The sequence below is a fragment of the Panulirus ornatus genome, chromosome 4, assembly GCF_036320965.1.
Source record: "Panulirus ornatus isolate Po-2019 chromosome 4, ASM3632096v1, whole genome shotgun sequence".
NCBI classification, from domain to species: domain Eukaryota; kingdom Metazoa; phylum Arthropoda; class Malacostraca; order Decapoda; family Palinuridae; genus Panulirus; species Panulirus ornatus.
In genome coordinates this window covers 71,697,893-71,709,011 of record NC_092227.1, presented here as the reverse complement: position 1 = coordinate 71,709,011, position 11,119 = coordinate 71,697,893, and positions in this window count along the sequence as shown.

Sequence of the window (11,119 nt, the reverse complement as noted above, 5' to 3'; positions counted from 1 at the left end):
TACATTCCATATATATTGCCATTTCTATCACGACCACAACAGACTGACTTCCGTCTTTCGCTTCGCCGAAGTTAAGCGTTCGGTAAGTGGGCACCAGTTTCCGCTACTGGACTTTCGGTCATATCAAATTCACGCAAGATCTCGTCAATAGCGACAACTCGTACGTCACACGTTCGTCCCGATACAAGCCTTACTTAACCTAATCTTTACTTCTTGTCTTTGAGGAGAGTGGGAGAATTACGAGAATCTACCAGTCAAGTTAAACTTTTTTTCTTTACCCAGTCGTGGGCTAATCTGGCCTCTTGTTGTCTGTCTTTCTCATGCAAACTCGTGTAAACTCACCGGCAGCGAGAATCACATTCGAGAGATCTCGCGTAAATTTACAACCACCAGACGTGTCAATGTGGAAACTGGCATTACTAGACGTTTGCTTGACACAGCATTTCCGCTATGTTATCAGGCATGTCAGACATATCCATCTTGGTGATAGACACACAGTAATATGAAAGCCACTGGAGTGAGTGAGTAAAGTTTTATAGGAATTTTGTTCTATATTTTTGATCAAATTTATCATTCCTCAGATTCTCGTATGCCCTGTGGCACGCTGTGTCTGTGTGTAATAATATGTTTGTGCTGTTCTGGGAGGAAGTATTACACTCGTGTAGCCATCCATCTCTTGAACATCCTTTACTACTATACAACTTTTTAAGCCTATATATGCTGTCTGCATTATCCCATGTTCTCAGTCAGTATACTCCACTCATCCGCCACTCTTAGGCCATAAGTACTTCTTTATATCTGTTTTAACAAGTTTCTTGACTGATTACGTGGTATGCCCTCTGGCAGCCTCCTCTCTCGATCTTCATTTTCCTCGTCATTGATCCGTTTTAGAATTTAAAGGTTGTGATGCGGTTACCCCTAACTCTTCTCTTTTCCAAAGAGGGCAAATTTGAAGCCAGTAGATTTTCCCTGTAAGTCGACATTTTGTGTGTGTGTGTGTGTGTGTGTAAGATATATGAAATTAAGTTTATATATATATATATATATATATATATATATATATATATATATATATATATATATATATATATATATATGTATATATATATATATATTATCCGAATCAAGATGATATAATACCAGGAATGTCTGTGCATATCCCAGAAAATGCACGCCTGCATATGTCGAGGACGACTTACTACGTACTACATGATTCAGATTGTCATGTATTGAGTTCCTCCCTAGTGGCAGTACTCTGCAAAGTCTTCTTATTTCACATAATAACATTTTGTGTGTGTGTGTGTGTGCGTGTGTGTGTGTGCGTATGTGTGTGTGTGTGTGTGTGTGTGTGTGTGTGTGTGTGCGTGTGTGTGTGTGTGTGTGTGTGTGTGTCTTTCTGAGCTATAGACCTACCACTGAGAAGAAAACCCTGGGGCTTCTGTCCTCCCTGCCAAAGATAATGATGATCCCATTTTCTCTGGTTATATATAAGACCGTAGCGTAAGGGAAGGGATGCTGAAAATAATCTGAGTGGTGAGCCACATGACCGCGTTTTTCATATGTCAACCACCTCTGGTAAACAAGCAATTCCTTTGAATATTGTTTAGGGAAACATAAGGTCTAGACTTTGTTTCCAGGAAGGAGGCGGTGATGTATCTTTGTTTCAAACTTCGGTTTCAAAGTTGTCAACACACACACAGACACACACACACACACACACACACACACACACACACACACACACACCGTCTTTTATATTGTCCTCCACGGAATTTTAACGAGAATGATACACATTCAAATTGATCTTCGAGGAAAGCGACGTAAATTCAGGCCCGTTGAGAGGGCAGAGCAGGTAGCTCTCCCGGGGCCCGAGTCTGATCAATTTTTCAGGTCCCACTCAGTCTTCCCTCTGTTGTAAAACGAAAAACACTAAGAACATCACGAGGCCCCCTTTTCAATGGGTGTGGGGATGTTTACCCCGGGGTATATACTGGCTATCGACGCTTCCTGCATATAATGATGGTCGTTCATCTAACAGCAAGAGGAACAAAGAACACTTACAAGTGTAGTATGTGCAAGCTGGACGAGGATGACGAGTGGAGTCCCTCAGGTCTCGGTGCTGTGACCACTACTATCTATTTTCCATGTTATTCATTGACCAGGAGTGAGAGACTCATACCTGAATATTTTTCTGATGATGAGAGAATTGTGAAGCAAGCGCAGAGGATCAGAGACGGCGAATCATCGAAAAAGGACCTAAACAAAATCCAGCAGATGTCAACAGGTAAAGGTCTGATGAAATTCATCTTGAGAAATGCAAAGTCATAAGGATGGAGGATGGTATAATGGTGGAGTGGTGGTTAGCGTTGTTCAGTGTGATGCATTCATGGGCCACCCTCGGTCATGTGTATAGGTTTGAATTCTGGTTACATCGGTCGGTCTACACTCAAAACCTCCAGCTGTTTATCCTCCCCTCGCGGTTAGTCGATATACTAGATAACTGGCTTAGCCGCTATAGTGTATATATATATATATATATATATATATATATATATATATATATATATATATATATATATATATATATATATGTTATCCCTCGGGATAGGGGAGAAAGAATACTTCCTAAGTACTCCCTGTGTGCCTTGGAAGGCGACTGAAAGGGTAGGGAGCGGGAGGTTGGAAATCCTCCCCTATCGTTTCTAATTTTCCAAAAGAAGGAACAGAGAAGGGGTTCAAGTGAGGATATTCCATCAAAGGCTCAATCCTCTTGCTCTTAACACTACCTTGCTAACCCGGGAAATGGGGAATAGTATGAAAGAAAAGAAAAAAAGATATATATATATATATATATATATATATATATATATGTATATATATATATATATATATATATATATATATATATATATATATATATATATATATATAAAACTTTAATGAGATGGTCTTGATTAGAACATTCGACGGCCGCGCGTGCCGTCTTAGCTAACATAGAAAAAATGAAAAATGACAGCGAATACCGAAGGTGTAATAAATTACGTGAGTCATACTGTGAAAAATGCCTCGGCGAAGACTGCACTCTGACCTTGTCGCCAGACCATTACGAAAGAAGGATCATCACAACTTGTATGTATCTTAAAAACATACATGAGAAATACGTTCTAACTAAGGAGGAATATTCCGCAAGTCAGGTGTGCTCCTCGCTTGTCCAGTTACACACAACTACCTTACTTTTGGAAAGGTTGTCAGTGAACGCAACAATAAATGGTGCTGGAAGGGGGTAGTAGAATGAAATACCGAGAGACGAGGGAAGCCAGTGGTCTGCCTACTTTGGATAAAAGAACGAGAACAAGAGGCATGAAAACCACAACTAGATTCCTAGAAGGCAGACTTGCACAGATTAGATCTCTGAATTCAGAAAAGAATGCAGAAGAGGAAATGATTGCAAGCTTGGTAAGAAAAGTGTACGGGGATGTGTTGGCAATGGATCTGCGGTCACATGGAACCAATTATGTATGTAACTAGGGAGAATCATTCGAAGTAATTCCAGATGGTGACACTTTCTAAACTTGTTTGACAGTGGCTGAATACAATTACCGGAGAAGCCTGCCAGCGACGTGAACATGTTAGACAATTCTATCTACAACTGAAACTCTTGTCTGTAATGATGTAGCTGGAGACATGTCTTGTATTAATGATCACAGATAAATCACTTTTGATGGGGCTTTCAACACTGTTTGTAATGTTGGTCAACTCGACAAAATGCCAAATTCTAGGCAGCAGATTTAATTGTTTCCGACGCTAAAAGCTGAGACAACATTGTTAACGAAAAATACACGAACGCAGATTGAGAAAGCTTCACGAAGACATTCTCAGCAGTGGAGGGAACACACATGTTGTATGTGTTGTATAGCTCATGTTATATTCAATGGCCAGTGTTGTGTCACATGGTGACCATGTAACACAACACTTGCCATTTAGTACAGCACATCATAGCCATGCAACATATGCCAACCTTTTCGACTACTTCGGACACATGCATCTTAGTCAGTCTCTCCTCACTCATCCTCTCTATATGTTTAAACCATTTCAGCACGAGTCCAAAGATAGATTATTATCAAATTGTTATTATTACTTTTATCATTATCATTATGAGTAGTAGTATTGGTAGTAGTAGTATTTAAGTTTTATACTTAGTTTAGGAAGATATGAGTAACATTTCTGGCGACACCACCGCTAATGAGAGGGTGGGCTAAGGTCGTAGAGTAATGGCCCCTCCCACGACCCCTGCAGACTTAAGGTAGACTCCTTTGACTGCACTACCTTGTCGTGATCCTGCAGCCAGCGAGAGGGAGGGCTCACGTACTGGTCCTTCCCAATACTTTTGCAAGCTCGAGGAATATCCCGTGCCCTACCCTTAGGGCAATCCATTAGGTGAGTTGGCCGTTGACAGCTCCCACCGGGAATATTAGAAATTTCCCTAAGTGGCTTGCTTCCCTTTACAGCTCAACTGTAGAAGTCATTTTGTCACTTGTAAAGCGAATGTGTCCAACCATAATAGGTGGTAAAGGTGGGGTAAAGTGATTTGCGTCAATATAATGGCCGCGGGCCCGCTCGCACCCACTTTATCGGTGGGCACTCACGGTAAGAAGGTGGAACTTGCTTGGCAATGCCTCCCAAAGATAGAGCCATATTTAACGTCTACATTTATCATAGAATAAAAGAATGTATCTTTGGAGTCAGGTCGGCTCTGAGAGGAGTCGGATTCCATCTTCATAGCTCCTAGGTAAAGGGGTAGGGTAGAAGATGGAGGAGGGACGACCTAGCAGCGCACAACCCAGGGGTTGAGAACACTTGATGCAGGTCTGTTTGTCAGCTCTCCTCCCTCCCCACCTCCACCTCCTCCCCTTATCTCAGACCATGAGGGGAGGTGCCAATTTTGGCATCATGAGCGGAGGGTCATGCTGCTGCATCCGGCAGCTGCACTGGTGGGTAGGACGTACGTCCATGAAGAAGGCGCCATTATAATCAACAACATCTTGCGTCAGCTACACGCTCCTTACATAACTCAGACGTAGGCGACGGAGGGACAGAATCGGGACAGAGTTATTCGATATAATCAGGTCCTCGAGAGCTTCTCCACCTCATCAAGAAGAACGCTGACTGCCTGAAAGACTCGGTACAGTCCCTCATCGACTATCAAACATGAAGACAACGTAATCGACCGTCCTGATCTCCACAACAGATGGTTGTATGCATTTGGTTCGTCTCCGTCAAAGCAACCAGCTGTTCTCTCCACCTTTTAGCGCAGGCGTCTAACTCATCTGCTGCTCTGGGATGTAAGTTGACCACGTCATCTGCATGCGTATCTGAATCGAAGAAATGCATCGAAAAAATGAGGTTCGTGTTTGCTCTGACGTCCGAAGTATGTGTCTCGCCGGGTTGCTAGTCTAACCAGTCAAAGTCATGACTTGCCCTAAAGTAGGGCGTCACGGATGGAATCCGTTCGTTATTCGTGACGTTTTGATCATTCGTAAGAACGTTTTGTCTGACACCCCTCGCTTGGTACGAGGGAGGAAGCAACATTGTCGCGACGCAGTGGTTCCACATTTGGCCATCATACTCTAGGTCAGGAGGGAGAGAGTGACCTCTTTACATGCGAAAATAAATTGAGATTTTCGTATAGTCTTCCGGCCTAGTTGTGCCTGGCCACCCATCAGTTGCGGTGTGCCAAACCACCTCAGCCTGAGTCACAGCTTTAACCAGGTAGAGAACTGCAGATAAGATGATGATGAAATGACTAAATATAGGAGAAAGCAAAGTCTTCAATGAAGCGTGCTTAGGAGAATCGACGATTTCCTGTCTTCTACACATAACTAAATGCACTCATACGCTGACGACTTAACACTGCATTTCTACACATCCTTCAGATCTGTTCCTTCTTCTTCTCGCTTGATCTACATCTCGTTACAACTTCCTTAGTAAACTCGAACAGGATGTCTCAGTTCAGTTTAATGACTCCAAGACCCAGTTTATGCTCATCTCTCTATCGAAAAGTCCTCACAGCTTTCCTAAGACGATTCCGTAATTCCACCTCTTGACTGGGTGAACACACTTGGTATTACTGTTGCGTCCACTCTGTCATGGAAACCTCACATTACGGAAGTAGGTAAGTGTGTCTCTAAGAAACAAGGAGACCTAAGTTTACATGTTGAACTTTGTTTTCTTCCAAACAGTTGGCCCTTTCATATAAAGGATTGATCCGTCCTTGTGTGAAGTACTGTTATCACATTTAGGGTGATTCTAGATCTGTATGCTTACCTGACAGAGTTGAGTCGAAAGGGGTCCGATTTATAAAACTGTCTCAGGATAACTTCAAAACTTGACCGTCTTGCCCAACGCCTCAGTGTTGGTTCACTTTCCCTCTTCTCTACGTATTACTTTGTTTTTCCTCACAAGAGATTGCTGCTTGCGTGCCTCCACCCACAAGGGTGGGCTGTTTTGATAACTTGTTTGTTCCTTTACAACAAGCTTTGGAACTCTCTACCCTCTCCTGTCATTCCCAATAACTATAACTTGGCACATTACAAAGGACAGGTTTTTCACTTCCTCGAAAATTCGTAAGTATTTTCCCTTGTCTTTTTTCCCCTTTCATGCCTCCACCGTAAAAAAGGGATATATATATATATATATATATATATATATATATATATATATATATATATATATATATATATATATATATATGTATATATATATATATATATATATATATATATATATATATATATATATATATATATATATATATATATATATATATATATTCGTTATTTGGCCATATGGAGCTAATGAATGAAGAAAGGTTGGCTAAGGGATATATGTGGAGGGGACAAGAACTGGAAGACTAAAGTGAAGCAGGAAGGATGGAGTGAAAAATATTTAGTCATTGAGGCCTGAACATGCAGGAGGGTGAATGGCATACACGGGTTAGGGTGTACTGAATCGATGTAGTATACAGGGGTTGACGTTTGTCGAAGGACTGAACCAAGAGATGCGGCGGTCTGTGGGGCCTGGTTGTGGATAGGAGGCTGTGGTTTCTGTGCATTGCACATGACAGCTAGAGAGTTGATGTGAGCAGATGAGTTCTTCCTTCACGAAAGTTCACATTGTTGGATAGAACACCAATAGATAACAGAAATATACTACACATAAGTCAAAGTCTGTATGTCTGTGTGAACCTCGTTTTGAAATGCAGTATTGCCAGTAGTAAAGGTTAAGAACACAATGTTGAGGGCACATAGCTTGCATACTTACTGGCCGCTGCAGAATATATTCCGCTATTTTCGTTGAATCCTAAAAAGCATTGTCGCAATCTCGTTTATGATCTTTGTGGATCCTTTAACTTCCACTGACGCTTCAGTAAGGATAGAACGTCTGTAGTTGGTTGACATGAAATTCTGTGGCCTAGTAATTAACTACTAAAACATGAAGAGGATGCCGTCTGATAATCCGGGAAATTAAGGAAATTTTCCTGGATAGTGGCGGACGAAATATAACAGCTGATGTGGATGAGAACTGTATGGCAACGTTACAAGTGAAGCCTGAGTGGAACAGTTACAGATGAGGTATGTCAGGTAGAGTTGTAGATGAAGACTGACAGGTAGAGATACAGGTGAGGAATGAGAGGAAAGGAGATACAGATAATGTCTGGCAAGCTACCGGTGACGGGTCAAGGCTGACAGTGTGACGCCAAGGGAGCAGAGGTGTGGAGAGGTTTCAAGAAGTGTTTATGACTGATGTGACGAGAAGGTGTAGAGAGTAAGTGATGTGAACAGATGTGGATGGACTGGAAAGCGACTGCGAAGAACAGAAGGTAAGTGCAGGTGAATACAGAAGGGGATAGTAGTCGAGGAGAGCGGGTGCTGAGTGTTACAGTAAAGGAATAGGAATAACACACAAGCGGAAAAAGACTCTCGTGGTGCAGAGGGCAGTCGTGATCGAAAGTCAGGTGTGAGCAACATACTTCGTGGGTAAAAGACGAGGAGAGTTGTGGAGAGCAGGTTTGGAGGACAGGTTGTTGAGTGGTTCTATAAGTAACAGAGGTGGACACTTGGAAGACAATCATCACGGATCTGGCCATGGGAAGGATAGTATACCATTAGTGACATCATTAAACTTCTAATACGTGTACCTGGTAGTCCTCTGGTTAAAGTGTGAGAGTTATGCTGTGTGTCTACTTACCACCTTCCTGGACTAAGAATATCATTGTACCAATACCGGACCATACTCAACCTCATGGTTTCCGTTGCACTCTATGGCGAGTTGCTTGTGTAGAACTTTGGAAGGCATGATAAGTAAGCAGTCGGTCCATAGTCAGCCCAGCTGTTCACCCCCCCTTAGGGTTATATATATATATATATATATATATATATATATATATATATATATATATATATGGCCTTGATTAGGGCCTCAGTTGCCAGCGCCATTTCAGCTAAATAAAAAAAAGTATGTAACATCTTTCACCATATCCTCACTAACTTCCCTAAATGCCATGAGACCATAATGTAACATGCATGTCTCTGGAGCGAAATATACGGAAGATGTGCGCGCATTAGTGGTAATGTGATTCAGATACAAGTACTGAAGATTCCCTGGATAAAGAGGATGTTGAACTGATGTTGCTTTGTCAAACGGTTATCTAGAAAACGGCACCTGAGGAGAGCTTGCAAATGTATTGGAAGTTAAGTAGAATACAAAAGGATCCCACATATTCTTTTGCCATCAATATGAAATGAAGGAAAAGAAACGAGACCAACAAAATGATGTCACAGCCAGACTCAACATTGGCTACAGATGTCAGAGATGTAGACAAACACTAAAAGGTGGTCTTATATTGTGGGAAAATTGAATCATTTACACACAGGCTTAAACCAACATTGCGAGAGATAGCACAGCATATTGTTTATCGGTAAACATCTACCAAACATAGATGTATCCACTCTTTGTACCTTGCAAATGAGCCTGCTATATGTACAGACTTCTAAGAAGACAATGTCGCAAACCAACTTAGTAATGTCAGATGTTTTCATCATCTACCAACTGAGGACTGAAAAAGACCCACTATGACCTTTTGTAAACCCTTCAAGTTACTCGTCACATAGTGAACACGACCGCTGCATGATCTTTGCAATCCTTTGAAGCGGCAGTTCACAGGGTGAGCGTGACCAACGCAGTGAATTAACCGCTGGTAGTGATACGACATGAAGAGAGAATGTGAGGAAGACAGGTTTCGATAGCAGGAACACTGAGCGAGTATCGGAGACATGTGAGGCTTGTTTGGTGCGTAAATGAGTAAGGTGGGAGTTGGGAGTAGTTGGGGGAAAGGAGCAGTCACTGTCGACGGGTGATACGAGCAAGGATGGCGACGACAGAGCACTGGTGTGGAAAAGAGGTGTGAGGGAGGGAAAGGAAATGGTGGATTAGGCGTGAAAGATAGATGTGTAGGACAGAAGTAGAGAACACAGGTAGGAGACATATATGGACGGTAAGTAAAGAGAACGGAAGGCAGTGTGCAGGAGCTGGTATAGAGGACAGGTGTGGAGGGCTGACTGTAGACGGCAAATGTTAAAACAAAAAGTGAAAGGCATGCATAAGGGTTTAGGTTTGTGGAGGTCATGCGTACAGGGCAACTGGGAAGAGCAGATGGGGATAGTTCTGATGAAAACAGTCGCAGATGGCAATACAACGAAGATAGAGATGTGGAACTCTCGTGGAGATGACGTGTGTGTGTGGGGGGGACACGTCTGGAGGACACGTATGGAGAGCAAGTGTGGATGGTTAGTGAGACAGGTACGCGGATGGCGGTCACCTTGACCACGTGGGGGAGCAGATCGTCTCACAAGGTCGTTCTTCCTGACCAACCAGCCTCAAAGTGACATAATCAACTTGCGCAACTGACAGTACCGCTGAGGAGAGTGAGGGGTAGGGGAACCAGGCGCAACTGCCAGGACTTGTTGGAAGGTTATGCAGTCAGCGTACGGCGGCGCGGGGGGGAGGGTGGTCTCGTGTTAGCCGGTAGCGCTGGGAATTGGTGGCGGAGGACCTCGTGCTGGCACTTGGGGAGCCAGACGCGCTAGTACAACTTACTAAATGAAACTATATAATGAAGGTAATGAACTACGCATTATGTAATTGTACCCTCCTATGTAATATCAATCCACTGGGGTCTGACGATGACCCTTTGTGACCCCCTTGTGATAAATACCCTTGGGCTACCGCTCACACGTTGCGCATGGGGTGCACAATAAAATTTGCCTGGGTTACCGACACAAATCAAATCTGGCACTTGGTGAGCCTGGCCCTCACCACTGACACGGTCGCCAACATGCCAGGCTTCAACGCCAGTTGAAATGTTACCAACTAAAGTTGACACATTTATCTGACGTGTCTGAGGTGGACGTGATGGGGACAGACACCGGTTCAGGAGGTGCACTGCAGCATCACAAGGTCTTCAGGCGGGCATGACCTTGAACAGTACACGCAGGTCACCACCACCACCCTAGACCCAGCTCTCGGACGCGACGCGTCGACCTGTTGGCCCAAGTATTAGATTGTCACTCACCTTATGAATGTGTTATATATATATATATATATATATATATATATATATATATAGCATGTATATGAACACATTGTTCTTGTATTTCTATACTGGTGGAGTGTCTATTCTGTGCACCATATCTATCGATAAGCACAAAAACAGTGTATGAAAACTTTTTTAATGATAATAATGATAATAACGATTATCATTGTTATTATTATTCCAGGTAGAGGATTCTGTGTATTACTCTGTTATGTACATTCAGTGGCCAGATCCCAAAGACAGCCGAGTCTAGGTTGTAAAGATAACAGAATTCAGTACACATTTCTTGTCATCACTCCGTTACTGACTTCGTTTGTAGGAATGTACCCTTGATGATAAGCCCGCGGAGGTTCGAATCCTGTCGCATCAGTCTGTCCACAGTTCAGACAGCTGTTCATCCTCGCCTAGGGATTCATCTATATTATAGCCTAGAGTATATATATATATATATATATATATATATATATA